Here is a 19,257-nt window from a genome sequence, read left to right as displayed (position 1 = left end):
CGAGCCACCAAAAGATGATTTCTTTCCTTCAGAGAGGAAGTGAATTCAGAACTTCTAAAACCCACGGCCATGAAGGAAGTGCTCCCTTTAAGGTCCTGTTTGATGTTCAAATCAATCTCCTTCAAATTCGCCATTAACGCTATTACTTAAAGTATTGGACACACTCCTAAGCACCCAAATGGCATTAGGTCTACTGTTATTCATTTGGAGGCCATACCAGCCCTCCCACAAGTACTGTATCAATATCAAAAGTCAAAATAGTTAAAATAGTTAACTTTAACTTTAATACTGTAGCTATTTATTTGGACTTTTATTTATTTTTCCACCAGACCTTAAAGTAGAATTTTCTGCTCTCATATATTGCACATATGAATAAATATGGTCCACATAAATATTCTCAAGGCTGATATTTGCACTGGAAATCTCTTTATCATGCAAAGAGGGAACATCACAGGCTAAGATGGGAGGGCTCAAATAGGCAGTACTAATAAAATGGATATTAGAATATCGGAAAATTAAATATAAACAAACCCATTATCCATCGGTATATTCTAAGATGAAAGATGGAGGAACTCATGGAACTTTAAATGTATCCAAATAATTTGGATAAGTACTAATAGTACTGTATAAAGTAGCTTTGTTCAAGTACATGTCGTTTTTTTTTTGTTTAGGCATCTGATATGGAAGTATTTTAGAGCGACAATAATATTGATAGTCTTGTCATGTATTATTCTTGTATCATTCTGTTATTCAAGTAGGACATGTATGATATTATTCTAAAGTTGTTGTGCATATGCCAGGGTCTCCGTTTCAGCATTAGACAGTGTTTTTCTCCTGCTGCTTTATAATCCCTCTAAACCCTCCCTCAACAATCCGGACTAAACATCTAAGGCCTTGGACTGGCTACAACCATATCACTGGTCAGAGAAACATGTTTTTCTTCTTTATTTGACACTGATCATCATCATGATCATAACAGATTTACTCCTAAGTTTCTTCATAATAACAATAAGATGGGTATCTTTCAAGTTGTTTTGGTGGACTTGTCATTCAGACTGCTTCAATCCCTGATAATTCCTGATTATATCCTCGACAACATAAATGTTGTTATTTGATGTGGACCAGAAACATTTGTTGATGTAACATGTTATTTCATTGCTCTTTTTCTAATCTCTACTTTGAAATAAATATGTTTATCTCATCATCCTTATCACAATTCATCTCCACAGAAGGAAGGTATGAACTATGTAAATCACATCCCCTTCATATTCTATGAACATTTCGCTTAGAGATTCCATTGTCATGGCATTCCTATGGAACCTATATGAAAAGGGCTATTTAAGCAATAAGGCCCGAGGAGGTGTGGTATATGGCCAATATACCATGGCTAAGGGCTGTTCTTATGCACGACTCAACGCGGAGTGCCTGGATACAGCCCTTAGCCGTGGTATATTGGCAATAAACCACCAAACACACGGAGCCTTATTGCTATTATAAACTGGTTACCAAAGTAATTAGAGCAGTAAAAATACATGTTTTGTCATACCCTTGGTATATGGTCTGATATACCTTGGTTGTCAGCCAATCAGCATTCAGGGCTTAAACCACCCAGTTTAGAATTCCAGTTATTACATTGTAGATAAGTAGTCATTATACACAAAACACAGAAATGCATACCAAATGGTACACACAGGAGATGTAATTGGCATGTTAGTCTTACTGAGGAGTGATAACAATGTGTAGACATTTTTAATTCTTCTTAACTATGCCTCTCCTTTTCCCAGCCACCTGTGAGTGAATAAGGATGTGTCCGTTAGTCATCTATCTCCCCAAAGTTTCTGTGTCCTCCCACAATGCACCTTAGGATGTGGGCTACAGAGCCACACGTCTCATTCACCTGATGGACCTCCTCTCCGTATGACATCACTGTGGATGAGCTCGTTAACAACTTTACACCTTCGGTTATTCCCTGGCGATGCAGGGGAGGGATGGACAGCACAGCCCTTCGTCTAACCCTCGCGCTCTCCTTTCTTTCCCTCAAACCCCTCACCAGTCACTCCCTCTCCTCCTGTCTCATCCAACCATTCTTCTGTCTCGTTGTGTGTTTTATTTTGTTTCAAACTCTGAGCTCTTCCAGTTTAAGCATACTGTTTGATCAGTAGCGGGGAGCTTTGTGACTGAATACATTATACACCTTGGCCGATTAGTTTATCAATACCATTTAAATACTCTTCGTGACCCATGCCTGGCTCTGCATTATTTAGCAGGCCTCTGATCAATTGCACATTATCTGTATAACATTAGCCTGTAAATTATCTAGCTTTGGTATCTGTATAACATTAGCTGGTAAATGATCTAGCCTTGGTATCTCTATTAGCCAGTCAGTGATGTAGCTTAGTTGCCTCAGAACTCTTCAGCTATCTCCCCCTATTCTCTACTCCTGTCTATCCTTGTCTCTCCTCCTGTCTCTCTTCCTGTTTCTACTCCTGTCTTTCCCCCTATCTATCCCCTGTCTCTCTTCCTATCTATCCTCCTGTCTCTCTTCCTCTCTCTCGTCCTGTCTCTCTTCCTGTTTCTCGTCCTGTACAACCTGATACTTAAGAATAACGGCAGAGGAAAAGTGTCGTATTGAAAGTTGTGCTATAAACAAGTTAGATAATGTGGGTTGCATTTACAGTCGGCTGTTTAGATTGACTAAAGTCTAAGGTTTTCTATGTTTGGAAATACATGTTGGCATACAGTTCAAGTAGTTTGTTCTACACTCCTTTTGAGTATCTCAAATTGTCATTTACTTGCAATGTGGACCGCTTTGTTGAATCCAAAACAAGGAAATATCATGTCCCTAAGAATGCTGGTGTGTCAAACATTGTGACAAAACTACTTGGCTGTAAAGCTGGGTCTCATTTAGCAGGAAAATGGTTTCCCATGTTCCCGAGTTGAACGGGAAAATATTCATTAAGGAATAAATCATACCAGCCATGACTGCTACAAGGGCGCCATGGAAATTCAATTTGTATTCATAAACAGGGGCGATCATTCTGAGTAGTTGGTTATTGAAGCTGTTGCAATTTCACTTGTTATTTACAAGGCCTAAGTGTGTACCACAGCCTGATGAAATAATGTCTTCTGTCTGAAATCTATTAATGGTGATTATTTCACTTCTCAACTCAATCACACTAAACAGTAAACAAATACTTGAGTTAATGTTATCATTAATAGAATGTAATATAGTATGTGGACACTTGCTCGTCGAACATCTCATTCCAAAATAATGGGCATTAATGTGGAGTTGGTCCCCCCTTTTGCTGCTATAACAGCCTCCATTCTTCCGGAAAGGCTTTCCAATAGATGTCGGAACATTTCTGTGGGGTCTTGCTTCCATTCAGCCACAAGAGCATTAGTGAGGTCGGGCACTGATGTTGGGCGATTAGGCCTGGCTCGCAGTCGGCGTTCCAATTCGACCCAAAGATGTTCGATAGGGTTGACGTCAGGGCTCTGTGCAGGCCAGTCAAGTTCTTCCACACCGATCTTGATAAACCATTTCTGTATGGACCTCGCTTTGTGCGCAGCGGCATTGTCATGCTGAAATAGGAAAGGGCCTTACCCAAACTGTTACCACAAAGTTGGAAGCACAGAATAGTCTAGAATGTCATTGTATGCTGTAGCGTTAAGATTTCCCTTCACTGGAACTAAGGGGCTTGCTCAAAGCAGGAAAAACAGCCCCAGACCATTATTCCTCCTCCACCAAACTTTACTGTTGGCACTATGCATTGGGGCAGGTAACGTTCTCCTGGCATCTGCCAAACTCAGAATCGTCCGTCGGACTGCGTGTTTCCACTGCTCCAGAGTCCAATGGCGGCGAGCTTTACACCACCCCAGCCGACGCTTGGCATTACGCATTGTGATTTTAGGCTTGTGTGCAGCTGCTCGGCCATGGAAACCCATTTCATGAAGCTCACGACGAACAGTTCAGAATTCGGTAGTGAGTGTTGCAACCGAGGACAGACGATTTTTACGCGCTACACACTTAAGCACTCGGCAGTCCCGTTCTGTGCGCATTTGTGGCCTACCACTTCGTGGTTGAGCCGTTGTTGCTCCTAGAGGTTTCCACTTCACAATAACAGAACTTACAGTTGACCGGGGCAGCTCTAGCAGGGCAGAAATTTGACAAACTGACTTATTGGAAATGCGGCATCCCATGACGGTGCCACGTTGAAAGTCACTGAGCTCAGCAGTATGGGCCGTTCTACTGCCAATGTTTGTCTATGGAGATTGCATGGCGGTGTGCTGGATTTTATACACCTGGCAGCAATGGGTGTGGCTGACATCTTCCACTACAAATCTACCATTCCAGTGTTTTACTTGCTATACTGTATTTACTTTGCCACCATGGACTTTTTTGCATTTACCTCCCTTATCTTACCTCATTTGCTCACATTGTATATAGACTTATTTTTCTACTGTATTATTGACTGTAAGTTTGTTTTAATCCATGTGTAACTCTGTGTTGTTGTATGTGTCGAACTGCTTTGCTTTATCTTGGCCAGGTCGCAATTGTAAATGAGAACTTGTTCTCAACTTGCCTACCTGGATAAATAAAAGTGAAATAAATAAATAACTTTTAATTTTTTATTAGCCAAATCCACAAATTTGAAGGGTTTGTCCACATGGTAGTGGTTTACATGAAAATTACACATTTATTGGATTTCACATATTTTAACGGATTTCTTCAACATTAGCATGGAATGGAAGTCTGTAATTTCTCAAATGAAGTCTCTCTAAACTCTGCTCTTGTTTATTTAGTTAAATTGAGATATACAATTTCTATCTCCCCAAATCCTTTGTGAGGTATGAATGTAGGTCTGTGTTTTGTGTGTGTGAGAGAGAGAGAAAGAGAGAAAGAGAGAAAGAGAGAAAGAGAGAAAGAGAGAAGAGAGAGAGAGAGAGAGAGAGAGAGAGAGAGAGAGAGAAATTGGAGGAAAATGAGAGAAAGAGAGGAGCAAGGCTAGTGTTTTTGTGCTGTGCTGTGTTTGTGTATGTGTATGTGTTGGTGACAAGTTGGGGGGCTTTGTTTGTTTCTGCAATCCTTTAGAAAAGAGCATACAAGTTCAGCTGAAGAAAGGCGGGAGCTAGAAGTCAAGATTTAGGCCTTTCTCTGAGGCCTAAACCCCAGCCCGGTCGAGCTGTTTGACCAAGGCCTCCCTCCTAACAGTAAACTTGGATTAATGATACTCTTCCTCTACATCTATTAATCTATTCATCCATCCCTCCATCCATTCATTCACCGCTCCATCCATCTATACATCCATCCTGTCACGTCCTGACCATAGTAAGCTGTTATTTTCTATGGTAGAGTAGCTCAGGGCGTGACAGGGGGGTTTTCTAGTTTAGTTTTTCTATGTTGTTATGTTCTAGTTTTGTATTTCTATGTTGGGTTGTTCTAGTTTTGTATTTCTATGTTGGGCTGTGTTTGGGATGATCTCCAATTAGAGGCAGCTGGTCATCGTTGTCTCTAATTGGAGGTCATATTTAAGTTGGTGTTTGTCCCACCTGGGTTTGTGGGAGATTCATTTTGAGTTGTGTATGTTTCACCTCTGCGTCACGGTTTGTTGTTTGTTGTCATTCAGTTTATTTATGTATTGCATAGTTTCACAGTATAAATAAAATGTGGAACGACACACATGCTGCACTTTGGTCCGCTCCTCTCTACGACAACCGTGACACATCCATCCACCACACCTAGGATAGTACACACACACACACACACACACACACACACACACACACACACACACACACACACACACACACACACACACACACACACACACACACACACACACACACACACACACACACACACACACACACACACACACCAAAGCTATAAGAAGACAAATAAATGTGTTTTTCTGCACTTTGCCTTGCCAAGCCACTTACAGTGTATGGAGCTTTATTATTGCAGGAATCACCAATAAGCTCTTCATTTGGCAAACCAAGGAAGTGTTTAACGCTCTTTGTTTTCAATTTAGTACATGAAGGGATGGAGCATACCCGCTGGGCAAAGACGTCAATTCAACGTCTACTCCAATTTCATTGGAATGACGTGGAGACAATATTCATTCAACCAGTGTGTAGTTTGAATATTATCACACTGTAATAATGATTTCCTGGGAGAGGTTAGAAGTGACACATGCAATGTCATTAATGAATTAAAAACAGCTGTTCTATCAGGTCATTTATTATGCATTGTATATCCTTTTTTTAAGTAGATTCATTTCCATCTCTTCAATCTAAGCCTACTAGAAAGTGTGTGCACTCAGGCCTGGAGGGAAGCAAAAGTCATTCCGCTACCTAAGAATAGTAAAGCCCCCTTTACTGGCTCAAACAGCCGACCAATCAGCCTGCTACCAACCCTTATTCAACTTTTGGAAAAATGGTCTTTGACCAGATATAATGCTATTTCACTGTAAACAAATGAACAACTGACTTTGGAAAAACGTATGTGTTATGGCTTTACACCCCCTGCTATATCGTGGATGGAGAGTTACCTGTCTAACAGAACACAGAGGGTGTTCTTTAATGGAAGCCTCTCCAATATAATCCAGGTAGTTGTCTAGGCCCCTTACATTTTCCAGTCTTTACTAATGACCTGCCACTGGCACTGAGTAAAGTCTGTGTGTGATTATGTATGCTGATGACTTAGCATTATACCACAGCAAGTCAAATTATTGCAACACTTAACAAAGAGCTGCAATTAGTTTTAGAATGGGCGGAAAGTAATAAACTAGTACTAAATATTTCAAAAACTAAAAGCATTGCATTTGGGACAAACTGTTAACTAAACACTAAACCTCAAATAAATCTTGTAATGAATAATGTGGAAAATGAGCACGTTGTGGGGACTAAACTGCTTGGAGTTATCCTGGATTGTAAACTGTCATGGTCAAAACATATTGATACAACTGTTGCTAAGATGGGGAGAGGTCTGCCCGTAATAAAGTGCTGCTCTGCTTTCTTGACATTGCCATCAACAAAACAAGTCCTACTGGCCCTAGTTTTGTCGCACCTGGACCACTGCCCAGTCATGCGGTCAAGTGCCACTAAGAAGGACAGAGGCAAATAACAGTTGGGCCAGAACAGAGCAGCAGTACTCAATCTCTCCTTGCACACAGCTCAGATACCCATGCATACCCCACAAGGCATGCCACAAGGGGTCTCTTCAAATCAAATACAATTTTACTGGTCACATACACATGGTTAGCAGATCTTAATGCAAGTGTAGCAAAATGCTTGTGCTTCTAGATCTGACATCGCAGTAATATCAAAAAAATTCCCCAATGAACTACCTAATACACACAGATCTAAAAGGGGTGAATGAGAATATGTACATATTAATATATGGATGAGCGACAGCCGAGCGGCATAGGCAAGGTGCAATAGATGGTATAAAATACAGTATATACATATGGTATGAGTAATGCAAGATATGTAAACATTATTAAAGTGGCATTGTTTAAAGTGACTAGTGATCCATTTATTAAAGTGTCCAGTGATTGGGTCTCAATGTAGGCAGCAGCCTCTCTAAGTTAGTGATTGCTGTTTAGCAGTCTGATGGCCTTGAGATAAAAGCTGTTTTTCAGTCTCTCGGTCCCAGCTTTCATGCACCTGTACTGACCTCATCTTCTGGATGATAGCGGGGTGAACAGGCAGTGGCTCGGGTGGTTGTTGTCCTTGATGATCTTTTTTTCCTTCCTGTGACATCGGGTGCTGTAGGTGTCCTGGAGGGCAGGTAGTTTGCCCCCGGTGATGCATTGTGCAGACCTCACTACCCTCTGGAGAGCCTTGCGGTTGAGGGCGGAGCCTGACAGGATGCTCTCGATTGTGGATCTGTAAAAGTTAATCAGGGTTTTGGGTGACAAGCCAAATTTATTCAGGCTGAAGAGGAAGAGTATCATTAATCCAGGCTTACTGTTAGGAGGGAGGCCTTGGTCAAGCAGCTCGACCGGATAAAGGTCTAAATCTTGACTTTTAGCTCCCGCCTTTCTTCAGCTCCACCACACACTGTGGGTGGACCATTTCAGTTTGTCATTGATGTGTACGCAGAGGAACTTTAAACTTTCCACTTTCTCCACTGCTGTCCCTTCGATGTGGATAGGGGGGTGCTCCCTCTGCTATTTCCTGAAGTCCACGATCGTCTCCTTTGTTTTGTTGATGTTGAGTGTGAGGTTGTTTTCCTGACACCACACTCCGAGGGCCCTCACCTCCTCCCTGTAGGCTGTCTAGTCGTTGTTGGTAATCAAGCCCACTACTGTTGTGTCGTCTGCAAACTTGATGATTGAGTTGGAGGCGTGCATGGCCACACAGTCGTGGTTGAACAGGGAGTACAGGAGGGGGCTGAGCACGCACCCTTGTGGGGCCCCAGTGTTGAGGGTCAGCGAGGTGGAGATGTTGTTTCCTACCCTCACCACCTGGGGGCGGCCCGTTAGGAAGTCCAGAACCCAACTGCACAGGGTGGGGTTGAGGCCCAGGGCCTCCAGCTTGATGATGAGCTTGGATGGTACTATGGTGTTGAATGCTGAGCTGTAGTCAATGAACAGCGTTCTTACATAGGTATTCCTCTTTTCCAGATGGGATAGGCAGTGTGCAGTGTGATGGCGATTGCATCGTCTGTGGACCTGTTAGGGCGGTATGCAAACTGAAGTGGGTCTAGGGTGGTCTCTCAAAGCACTTCATGATGACAGAAGTGAGTGCTACGGGGCAGTAGTCATTTAGTTCAGTTATCTTTGCCTTCGTTTTGAATTGTACATATGCAGTGGTGCTATAATGTTATGTACTGTTTTATCTTACTAGGCAAGTCAGTTAAGAACAAATTCTTATTTACAATGACGGCCTACCCCGGTCAAACCTGGAAGACTCTGGGCCAATTGTGCACCGCCCCATGGGACTCCCAATCACGGCCAGATGTGATTCAGCCTGGATTCAAACCAGGGACTGTAGTGACGCCTTTTGCATTGAGATGCAGTGCCTCAGACCGCTGTGCCACTCAGGAGCCCAACTATTTGTGTGTGATGTAAGAGCCTTGTTGTGTTTGGACCCCAGGAAGAGTATCTGCTGCATTATCAACAGCTAATGGGGATCCCTAATAAATACAAATACAAAATACCTACAACCTGGACAGAAGTAAGAGAGATATAAGTTTGAATGCAGGCTCAAACTGCAGGGCAGTCTTCAGTCAGAGATGTGCTACTTTTTATTGCAATTGTTTTATATACACTTCTCCAGAACAACTCCCCCTAAATATCTTTCAATCCTCCTAGTCCTAACCCTGCCTTCCTTGCCGTGGCTGGCGGAGAAAAAGAATAACAACCATATTTAGAGCAGAGAGAGAGAGAGAGAGAAAGAGGATGAGATTTCTGCCGTGCCAAAAGAGGCTGTCAAAACCCATTACTTAAGTGTCCTTTAACTCCCCATATGCTTTTGTTGCCTAATCAGCTTTGTATCTCTCCAAATCCCAGATTGAGATAACAAACAAATGGATCAGCCCGTCGTTCACGGCAACGCTCGCTCCTAAGTACCTCAGGACCGCACTGCTGCAGCACTGCCCGGTGGCCAGGGGAGGAAGTGCAGTCTGAAAGGAAAGGGGGGGGCTAAGTTGCTAAGTCCACTTTCCCCTCCGTCGAATGGATCCCCTTCCCTCCCTCTGGCCTACTCGTCCCATGATCCTCTTGGCTTTTTCTTTTTTTCTTCTTTACTCTCTTTTTAAGGAGGATTGGAGTTTATTGCAGACAATCCATGCCGGTCGGGAAGTACAGTGGAAGGACCATGGACGGACTTCCGAGGGGAAAATCGCCTCACAATAGCACCAGGACTCTTATCAGATTTAAGTGAAGGGTTTGTGGTTTAGAGCCTGAGCCTGAGCTCTCTCAGGGGTAAACTTTGAGACAGAGGGGGGGATACAGTGATTATAGAAATGGGTTTTAGCCGGTGGCGAGGACATGCTGAGAAGGCCTCTAATCGACTGGATGGCCAAAAGAGGGATATTTCGTTGTGATGCATCATGGCTCAGAATGCCGATTATTGCTTACAGAGTCAGCGGTTAGATACGTACATACTAGATTTGCACATTATTCTGAGGGACAGTACTACAGTAGATGGTTGGTGATGAATCTGGAAGGTGTTAACCCAGAGACCACAGGTTTAAGGCAAGTGACACAAGGAAAGCTCAGTCTGTTTTCCATTCGCATCAATGGCAGACAAATGACCAATGAAGTGACAAACACACACACACAAACACCCCCTGCCTATGCTTCCCCCTTCATCCACTAATCTATAACAGACAAATTAGGCAAACAGATTGGCGAGAGAAAAGATTGACTTTGGGTAGGCTAATTAGATCAGACTCATTAGGAGTCTTTAAGAGGCTGTGATTAGGGATGTTTGTTCACATGCTGTGCTGTGCTTAATGACTGGGCTAGATCACCAGCCAGGCTGCCCACAGGGAGAGGGGAGACCAGACACAGCCTATTGACAGTCATTAATATTTAGAATGAGGGTCTATGGTGGGGGGGTGGGAGGGGATATGCACTCTAACGGAGCGCCACAACTTAAAGAAGGGCAGTAGATCGATGTAAGTGGCGAGGAAGGTTATTGGTGGGTTCAAACTCCACTTTTGGAGGTATAAAAACAAATACACAGACTGACTGCTAAAGTGCATGTTAAAGTTCTTCAACTAAAAAGTGTAAACTTCAGTAGAAAAGACCTCAACAGCCTGCAGCTCAACCTATAGACGGGTTGGTTGTTTAGCAATAAAACCGAGGTGTGCGCAACTATGGGGCAGAACAGACTGGATTGGCTTAGACTGTTGACAACATGTAAACTATATTTAGTCTCCAAATGTTTATTGAAAACATAAATACATTTGCACAATGAGCACTTGTTGTCTCTCAAATACATCGTTACAGTTTTTCCTTAGCTATCTAGAGGATTTTAGCCATATTAGCATAGACCTGACAACAGTCAAAACACCTCAAAACAAGACATGCTATCAAGATGCAACCAGCTGAAACGAGCCACCTACAATTCCCCACAAGGCAGCTTCTCGTCATTGCTGCTAGCTATCTGACTGTTCAGAATCATAACAACGCACGCCTTCTGGCCACATCAATGTGCGCGCATCCTTTTCGTGACATTGTCAGCCAACCCATCTATACTGTGCTGTTCTCAACCTATACTGTGTTCTCAACTTCTCAACAAACTCTCCACGTACTACCACTCTCTCGCTACTCAAACACTCCCACACAGTATGACATGGGTGAGGACAGTGTTCTCTGATGGTGAGTAGGACAGAGAGCCAGACTATCTAGAAGTGCGTCTCTTGTCTTGTCTCCATGTCATCTCTCCATGTCGTCATATGGCTAGCTAGCTGTCCTCTGGGACTAACAGCTCGCAGTGCCTACCCCCAACGCCTCCCATACCTATATCCCAACAGTACTCCCCCTCCCCACCCTGGGGCGACAAACGATCCACAATGGAGAAAAGAGTTGTTGGGGAAATGGGGGCCATTTATAACTACCATTTCTACTCAAGCTTAATGAGCAGAGTAGAAATAACAGGCAGTAACTCAAATAAAATCTAATCAAATTTGATTGGTCTCTTACACATATTTGGCAGATGTTATTGCAGATGTAGTGAAACACCTAACAATACAAAACAAAACACACAAATCCCCCCCAAAATGTAATGACCGAAATGAAGAAATATCAGAATGAGCAATGTCAGAGTCCGGAATATATATAAACAACAAAACAACAGGAAAGTATTCAGACCCCTTGACTTTTTCCACATTTTGTTACGTTACAGCCTAATTATGGGGTATTGTGTGTAGATTGATGAGGGGAAAATGATTTTGTCAATTTCAGAATAAGGCTGTAATGTAACAAATTGCAGAAAAAGTCAAGGGGTCTGAATACTCTATACTCTTTTGAATACTGTTTTGCTGTAGACATCCTGGAGGGCAGGCAGTTTACCCCCAGTGATGTGTTGGGCTGATCGCAGCACCACCCTCTGGAGAGCCCTTTGACTCAGACTAGAAATCAAGTTTAACCCAGTGTGACAATATTGGCTTCCGCACAGAAGCAATCAAAGTTTTTAATTAAGTTTTTCCTCCCAAATGAAATCGGAATTGATTTCAAACAGTTCAAATGTTCTGAGTATTTTAGGAATCAAGAAGTTACTGACTTGCACCCCTAAATTTAGTTTATTATCTCTTTGTGGAAAATGTGTCTGACAACTCGATAACCTGGCATCCCATTATGGGAAGTTACACAGTAAAAATAATCCTGTTGTTTTGGCGATAACTAACTGGCAGCCAGTTACCTGTAAATTACTGTAAATAAAGGTACAGTATGTCACCATAAATTCCAAATAAACTTTGGTTTAACAGTCCATTATAGTGTATGTACTGTTAAAACCAATTTCTGGGGGGTATTTACGGTAACACATTGTACCTTTTTTTACAGTATCTTGTTGCCAGTAAGTTTCCATAAAGACAACTGAATTTTTTTTACAGTGTATGGACAAACCTGTCATCCATGCACTAAACGTGATAAACGGCTCTCATTTGATGACAATGGCCTAGCAACAAAAAACAAGTCTTGGAATCCAAGTGTTGGAATCTCAGCCATTCTACCTGCCTATATATGTGTTCTTGGCCTACCTAAACCAGAGTCGAGTATTTGCCATGAAAGACAGTGTCTATGGGAGTTGGGACTTACCATCTCTTCTGTAGTCAGACAGATTGAGCAAGACAGAGTGTGACACTCCTCTGGAACCATGCCAGCTCATACATTCGATTTCTTCATTCTTTTTTATCAAACGTTCAGAAAGTCTGTCCGGGTCTGGCAAAGCGCCAACGTCTCCACTCGATCTTCCCTGCCCTGACAAAACCGGAGAGGCCCATTTAACCGCTGTCTCCATTTGGACTTTAAATCCATTTTAAGGGACTGAATGGGGAGACCGTATTACAATCTGTTTTTTTAGGTGGTGCGCGTGGGGTGGCAGATCTTTATTGAACAAGACTGCACATATACGACCTCCGTGCGCCATAACATGTGATGGAACACTTTACCTCGAGATAAGCACGGGAATGAGAAAAAAACGATATCAAAAAAATTGGGCGACGCACGCAATTCTATTTTTTTATGCAAAATATTAATGATCTTTCATTTGGTTCTCATCAGAAAGGCTGCCGGGGGAAATTGCATTCTATATTGGTGAAAGCAAGTCAAAGCGAGACTGGATAATGGGCAATAGGTGTGTAGCCTAGGAGAAGAAGCGAGAGAGGGAGGGAGAAACGACAAATACCCTGATGGGGTGGGGGTAGAGAGCAGGGGAGAGTGGCTAAGGTTGGAGTGGGGGAGAGAGAGAAGAAAATGGAGAGATCGGAAATATAAATTTATGACATTGAAAATGACTATGACAGAGTCGGGACAGGTCCCTTTACTCTCTCTTCTCTTTGGTAGCAGTCAACCTTGCAATGAGGGCAGATCACACAGAAATAGGCTGTTGGGGGGTGCTGAGCGCCACAGACGGGATGAAATGAGGGGAGTGGAAGAGGTATGGATGCTTATGTAAGGGGGGGTGAGGGGGGTAGCCTGGTAGACGGGGGTGGGGGTAGCCTGGTAGGGGTGAAGAAGGCCATGAGCGGGTGAGATGATGTTGTCAGTGACCGATGTAAATCACAGCACTAACAGACACAGTCGGCTGGCTGCGCGGGGCGGGGCCTGCCGCCACGGCAATGGCACTGACAAATTGAATATTTTCGGAGGACTTAATCAGAGGAAAATGGGGTTTCATCTGCACGCCTCCCAGCCGCCCGCAAAAAAATAAATGATTGCCTGTCCCTCTCGTTTTCACCCTCTCGTCCCTCTCTCTTTCTTTCTTTTCTCCCTAGCACTCTCTCTCTCTCTCACTGAGCACAGCTACTGAACCATGGGAAGGTTACCAAAAGGGAGTATCTGTGGCATTTTACAAAAGGAGAGGGAAACACAAGAGCACACACACACACACACACACACACACACACACATAGACCTTGCAGAAATATGTATTCGATGTTTATGTATTCCTATTGGTTGGTTGAATTTACATGTCAATAAGGTCATTGGTCATGCTTGCAGATAGGAGGAGATCGCGACGTACCAGTCTGTATCGACATGCAAGCGGCAGGTCATGTTCTGAAATACTGTATTCTATTTAAGCAATAATACACGAGAGGCCATGTGTTATGACATTTTTATCATGGTTGTGACGTGGTCCCTAATTTCTGCATGTCTAATGTTAACACTAGGCTCAGGTTACTGGTCCACTTGCTCTTCATCTTGTTTCATTTCTTTCATATCCTCCTCCTCTTCTTGTTGGCACAGTTCTTCAAATGTTAGTGGATAAAACAAATCAAAAGTAACTTTAAAATCATCCATACATGACAAGTTACAGGTGCTTAGGCTAGTAGTTGTAAAAGTAGTGGTAGTGCGTTGTCTCATATATCATTGGCAGGATAGGCTCTAACAATGGGGAATTCCAAACCACCAGTTGTATAATTAAGCAATAAGACACGGGGTGTGGTATATGGCCAATAAACCATGACTAAGGGCTGTTATTAAGCACGACGCAACGCAGCGTGCCTGGATACAGCCCTTATTAGCTATATACCACAAACCCCCAATGGTCCTTATTGCTATTATTGCTATTATAAACTGGTTACCAATGTAATAAGAGCAGTAAAAATAAATGTTTTTTCATACCTGTGGTATACAGTCTGATATACAGTGGGGAGAACAAGTATTTGATAACCTGCAAAATCGGCAGTGTTTCCTACTTACAAAGCATGTAGAGGTCTAATTTTTATCATAGGTACACTTCAACTGTGAGAGACGGAATCTAAAACAAAAATCCAGAAAATCACATTGTATGATTTTTAAGTAATTAATTTGCATTTTATTGCATGACATAAGTATTTGATCACCTACCAACCAGTAAGAATTCCGGCTCAAACAGACCTGTTAGTTTTTCTTTAAGAAGCCCTCCTGTTCTCCACTCATTACTTGTATTAACTGCACCTGTTTGAACTCGATACCTGTATAAAAGATACCTGTCCACACACTCAATCAAACAGACTCCAACCTCTCCACAATGGCCAAGACCAGAGAGCTGTGTAAGGACATCAGGGATAAAATTGTAGACCTGCACAAGGCTGGGATGGCCTACAGGACAATAGGCAAGCAGCTTGGTGAGAAGGCAACAACTGCTGGCGCAATTATTAGAAAATGGAAGAAGTTCAAGATGACGGTCAATCACCCTTGGTCTGAGGCTCCATGCAAGATCTGACCTTTGTGGGGCATCAATGATCATGAGGAAGGTGAGAGATCAGCCCAGAACTACACGGCAGGACCTGGTCAATGACCTGAAGAGAGCTGGGACCACAGTCTCAAAGAAAACCATTAGTAACACACTACGCCGCAATGGATTAAAATCCTGCAGCGCACGCAAGGTCCCCCTGCTCAAGCCAGCGCATGTCCAGGCCCCTCTGAAGTTTCCCAATGACCGTCTGGATGATCCAGAGGAGGAATGGGAGAAGGTCATGTGGTCTGATGAGACAAAAATAGAGCTTTTTGGTCTAAACTCCACTCGCCGTGTTTGGAGGAATAAGAAGGATGAGTACAACCAAGAACACCGTCCCAACCGTGAAGCATGGAGGTGGAAACATCATTCTTTGGGCGATGCTTTTCTATAAAGGGGACAGGACAACTGCACCATACTGAGGGGAGGATGGATGGGGCCATGTATCACAAGATCTTGGCCAACAACCTCCTTCCCTCAGTAAGAGCATTGAAGATGGGTCGTGGCTGGGTCTTCCAGCATGACAATGACCCGAAACACACAGCCAGGGCAACTAAGGAGTGGCTCGGTAAGAAGCATCTCAAGGTCCTGGAGTGGCCTAGCCAGTCTCCAGACCTGAACCCAACAGAAAATCTTTGAAGGGAGCTGAAAGTCCATATTGCCCAGCGACAGCCCCGAAACCTGAAGGATTTGTATGGAGGAGTGGGCCAAAATCCCTGCTGCAGTGTGTGCAAACCTGCTCATGAACTACAGGAAACGTATGATCTCTGTAATTGCAAACAAAGGTTTCTGTACCAAATATTAAGTTCTGCTATTCTGATGTATCAAATACTTATGTCATGCAATAAAATGCAAATTAATTACTTAAAAATCATACAATGTGATTTTCTGGATTTTTGTTTTAGATTCCGTCTCACACTTGAAGTGTACCTATGATAAAAATTACAGACCTCTACATGCTTTGTAAGTAGGAAAACCTGCAAAATCAGCAGTATATGAAATACTTGTTCTCCCCACTGTACCACAGCTGTCAGTCAATCAGCATTCAGGGTTTAAACCACCCAGTTTCTAATTTACAATGTATTGTTTAAATCTTTATTTAACTTGGCAAGTCAGTTAAGAACAAATTCTTATTTACAATGACAGCCTAGGAACAGTGGGTTAACTGCCTTGTTCAGGGGCAGAAAGGCAGATTCTTACTTTGTCCGTTTTGGGGATTCGATCTAGCAACCTTTCGGTTACTAGTCCAATGCCCAACACTCTAACCACTAGGCTACCTGCCGCCTGTATACAAGTTCACTATGTACAGTCGTGGCCAAAAGTTTTGAGAATGACACAAATATTAATTTCCACAAAGTTTGCTGCTTCACTGTCTTTAGATATTATTGTCAGCTGTTACTATGGAATACTGAAGTATAATTACAAGCATTTCATAAGTGTCAAAGGCTTTTATTGACAATTACATGAAGTTGATGCAAAGAGTCAATATTTGCAGTGTTGACCCTTCTTTTTCAAGACCTCTGCAATCCGCACTGGCATGCTGTCAATTAACTTCTGGGCCAAATCCTGACTGATGGTAGCCCATTCTTGCATAATCAATGCTTGGAGTTTGTCAGAATTTGTGGGTTTTTGTTTGTCCACCCGCCTCTTGAGGATTGACCAAAAGTTCTTAATGGGATTAAGGTCTGGGGAGTTTCCTGGCCATGGACCCAAAATATTGATGTTTTGTTCCCCGAGCCACTTAGTTATCACTTTTGCCTTATGGCAAGGTGCTCCATCATGCTGGAAAAGGCATTGCTCGTCACCAAACTGTTCCTGGATGGTTGGAAGAAGTTGCTTTCTGAGGATGTATTGGTACGATTCTTTATTCATGGCTGTGTTCTTAGGCAAAATTGTGAGTGAGCCCACTCCCTTGGCTGAGAAGCAACCCCACACATGAATGGTCTCAGGATGCTTTACTGTTGGCATGACACAGGACTGATGGTAGCGCTCACCTTGTCTTCTCTCCGAACAAGATTTTTTCCGGATGCCCCAAACAATCGGAAAGTGGATTCATCAGAGAAAATGACTCTAACCCTGTCCTCAGCAGTCCAATCCCTGTACCTTTTGCAAAATATCAGTCTGTCCCTGATGTTTTTCCTGGAGAGAAGTGGCTTCTTTGCTGCGCTTGCTGGACTTTCTTGGGCGCCCTGAAGCCTTCTTCACAATAATTTAACCGCTCTCCTTGAAGTTCTTGATGATCCGATAAATGGTTGATTTAGGTGCAATCTTACTGGCAGCAATATCCTTGCCTGTGAAGCCCCTTTTGTGCAAAGCAATGATGATGTCATGTGTTTCCTTGCAGGTAACCATGGTTGACAGAGGAAGAACAATGATTCCAAGCACCACCTTCCTTTTGAAGCTTCCAGTCTGTTATTCGAACTCAATCAGCATGACAGAGTGATCTCCAGCCTTGTCCTCGTCAACACTCACACCTGTGTTAACGAGAGAATCACTGACGTGATGTCAGCTGGTCCTTTTGTGGCAGGGCTGAAATGCAGTGGAAATGTTTTTGGGGATTCAGTTCATTTGCATGGTAAAGAGGGACTTTGCAATTAATTGCAATTCATCTGATCACTCTTCATAACATTCTGGAGTATATGCAAATTGCCGTCATACAAACTGAGGCAGCAGACTTTGGAAAATTCATATTTGTGTCATTCTCAAAACCTTTGGCCACGACTGTACATGTCCTGATATATATACTGTATATGCACGGTATCTGTTAGCTTTTGGAGGCATCCTGGGATGTGCTTAGTGTTTGTTATTTCTGTAAGAGATGAGTTAGCTTGCATGCTCTAATTGTAACGGTCACAGTAGCTCCCTGCTAATTCAGTTATTTCCATGACAGACAAATCACGAATATACAGCCATCAATATACTGTTGTCCTGCACATCTAATGTGCTTCCTTGTGTCTATCGTCAGGTACTTAGATTTATTGTATTTTGTAAAATGTTTGTCATTGTTATGACATTTGATTACAAAATACCCAGTCTGATATGGACATGCACGCTACAGATCTGCAGCCATCAATATACTGTTGTCCTGAACATCTAATGTGCTTCCTTGTGTCTATTGTCATAATAAACACCAATCAACTGGGATGGCTGGACAGTCCTTTCTTTAAAAACACAACTCAAAAGAGTTGTACAATCCCAGCTGTTACACTGGTGCCATGACCTGACATCTGTTACATACACACCCTCGCTGATGGGCATAGGCCCAATATTATCACAGACTATACACAAATAGATAGACTCAAGCCAGACTTTAGTTTAGACCACTGACCAGGGAACCCCTCTCCGGAAAACCAGGGACCCCATCATACGTTAGTAAAAAAACTGTGTTTTTTTGTCTTATCATCGGGTGAATGACAGGCTAATGCCAAGGAGAAGTAATCAACATCTTAAAATTAATAGATTTGGTAGATCGTTTTTCATTATTTTGACCACCCCACATTATAATTGGAAGAGGGCGAGGTCAATTTTACCGTTGAAGCTGCTTCACTCAACTCTGCCTCACGCCCCACCTCTCCAGAGTTTAGTTTGCTTCTTAGCCAGCTGTGAAAAGCATTTGTTTTATTAGCCTTAGCCTATTTAGCTCAAACCAGCTAATCTGCCACTGCCACAATCAATGTAAAACATTGGCTTTGCCAAATTACCCAAATAAAGCCAAAAGGAGGAGAGAAAACCACTGAGTCCGTTGCAAAGCCCAGCATCGATGATGCTGCCGAGCTCCAGCTAACTCCGCATGCAGAGTCTACCCAACCTTCCACAAGCCCCGCCAGGATAATGGCTCCACAGCCCCCTCCACCTCTG

This window comes from Salmo salar, chromosome ssa03 (genome assembly GCF_905237065.1).
Source record: "Salmo salar chromosome ssa03, Ssal_v3.1, whole genome shotgun sequence".
Lineage (NCBI taxonomy): Eukaryota > Metazoa > Chordata > Actinopteri > Salmoniformes > Salmonidae > Salmo > Salmo salar.
This window is presented reverse-complemented; position numbering follows the sequence as displayed.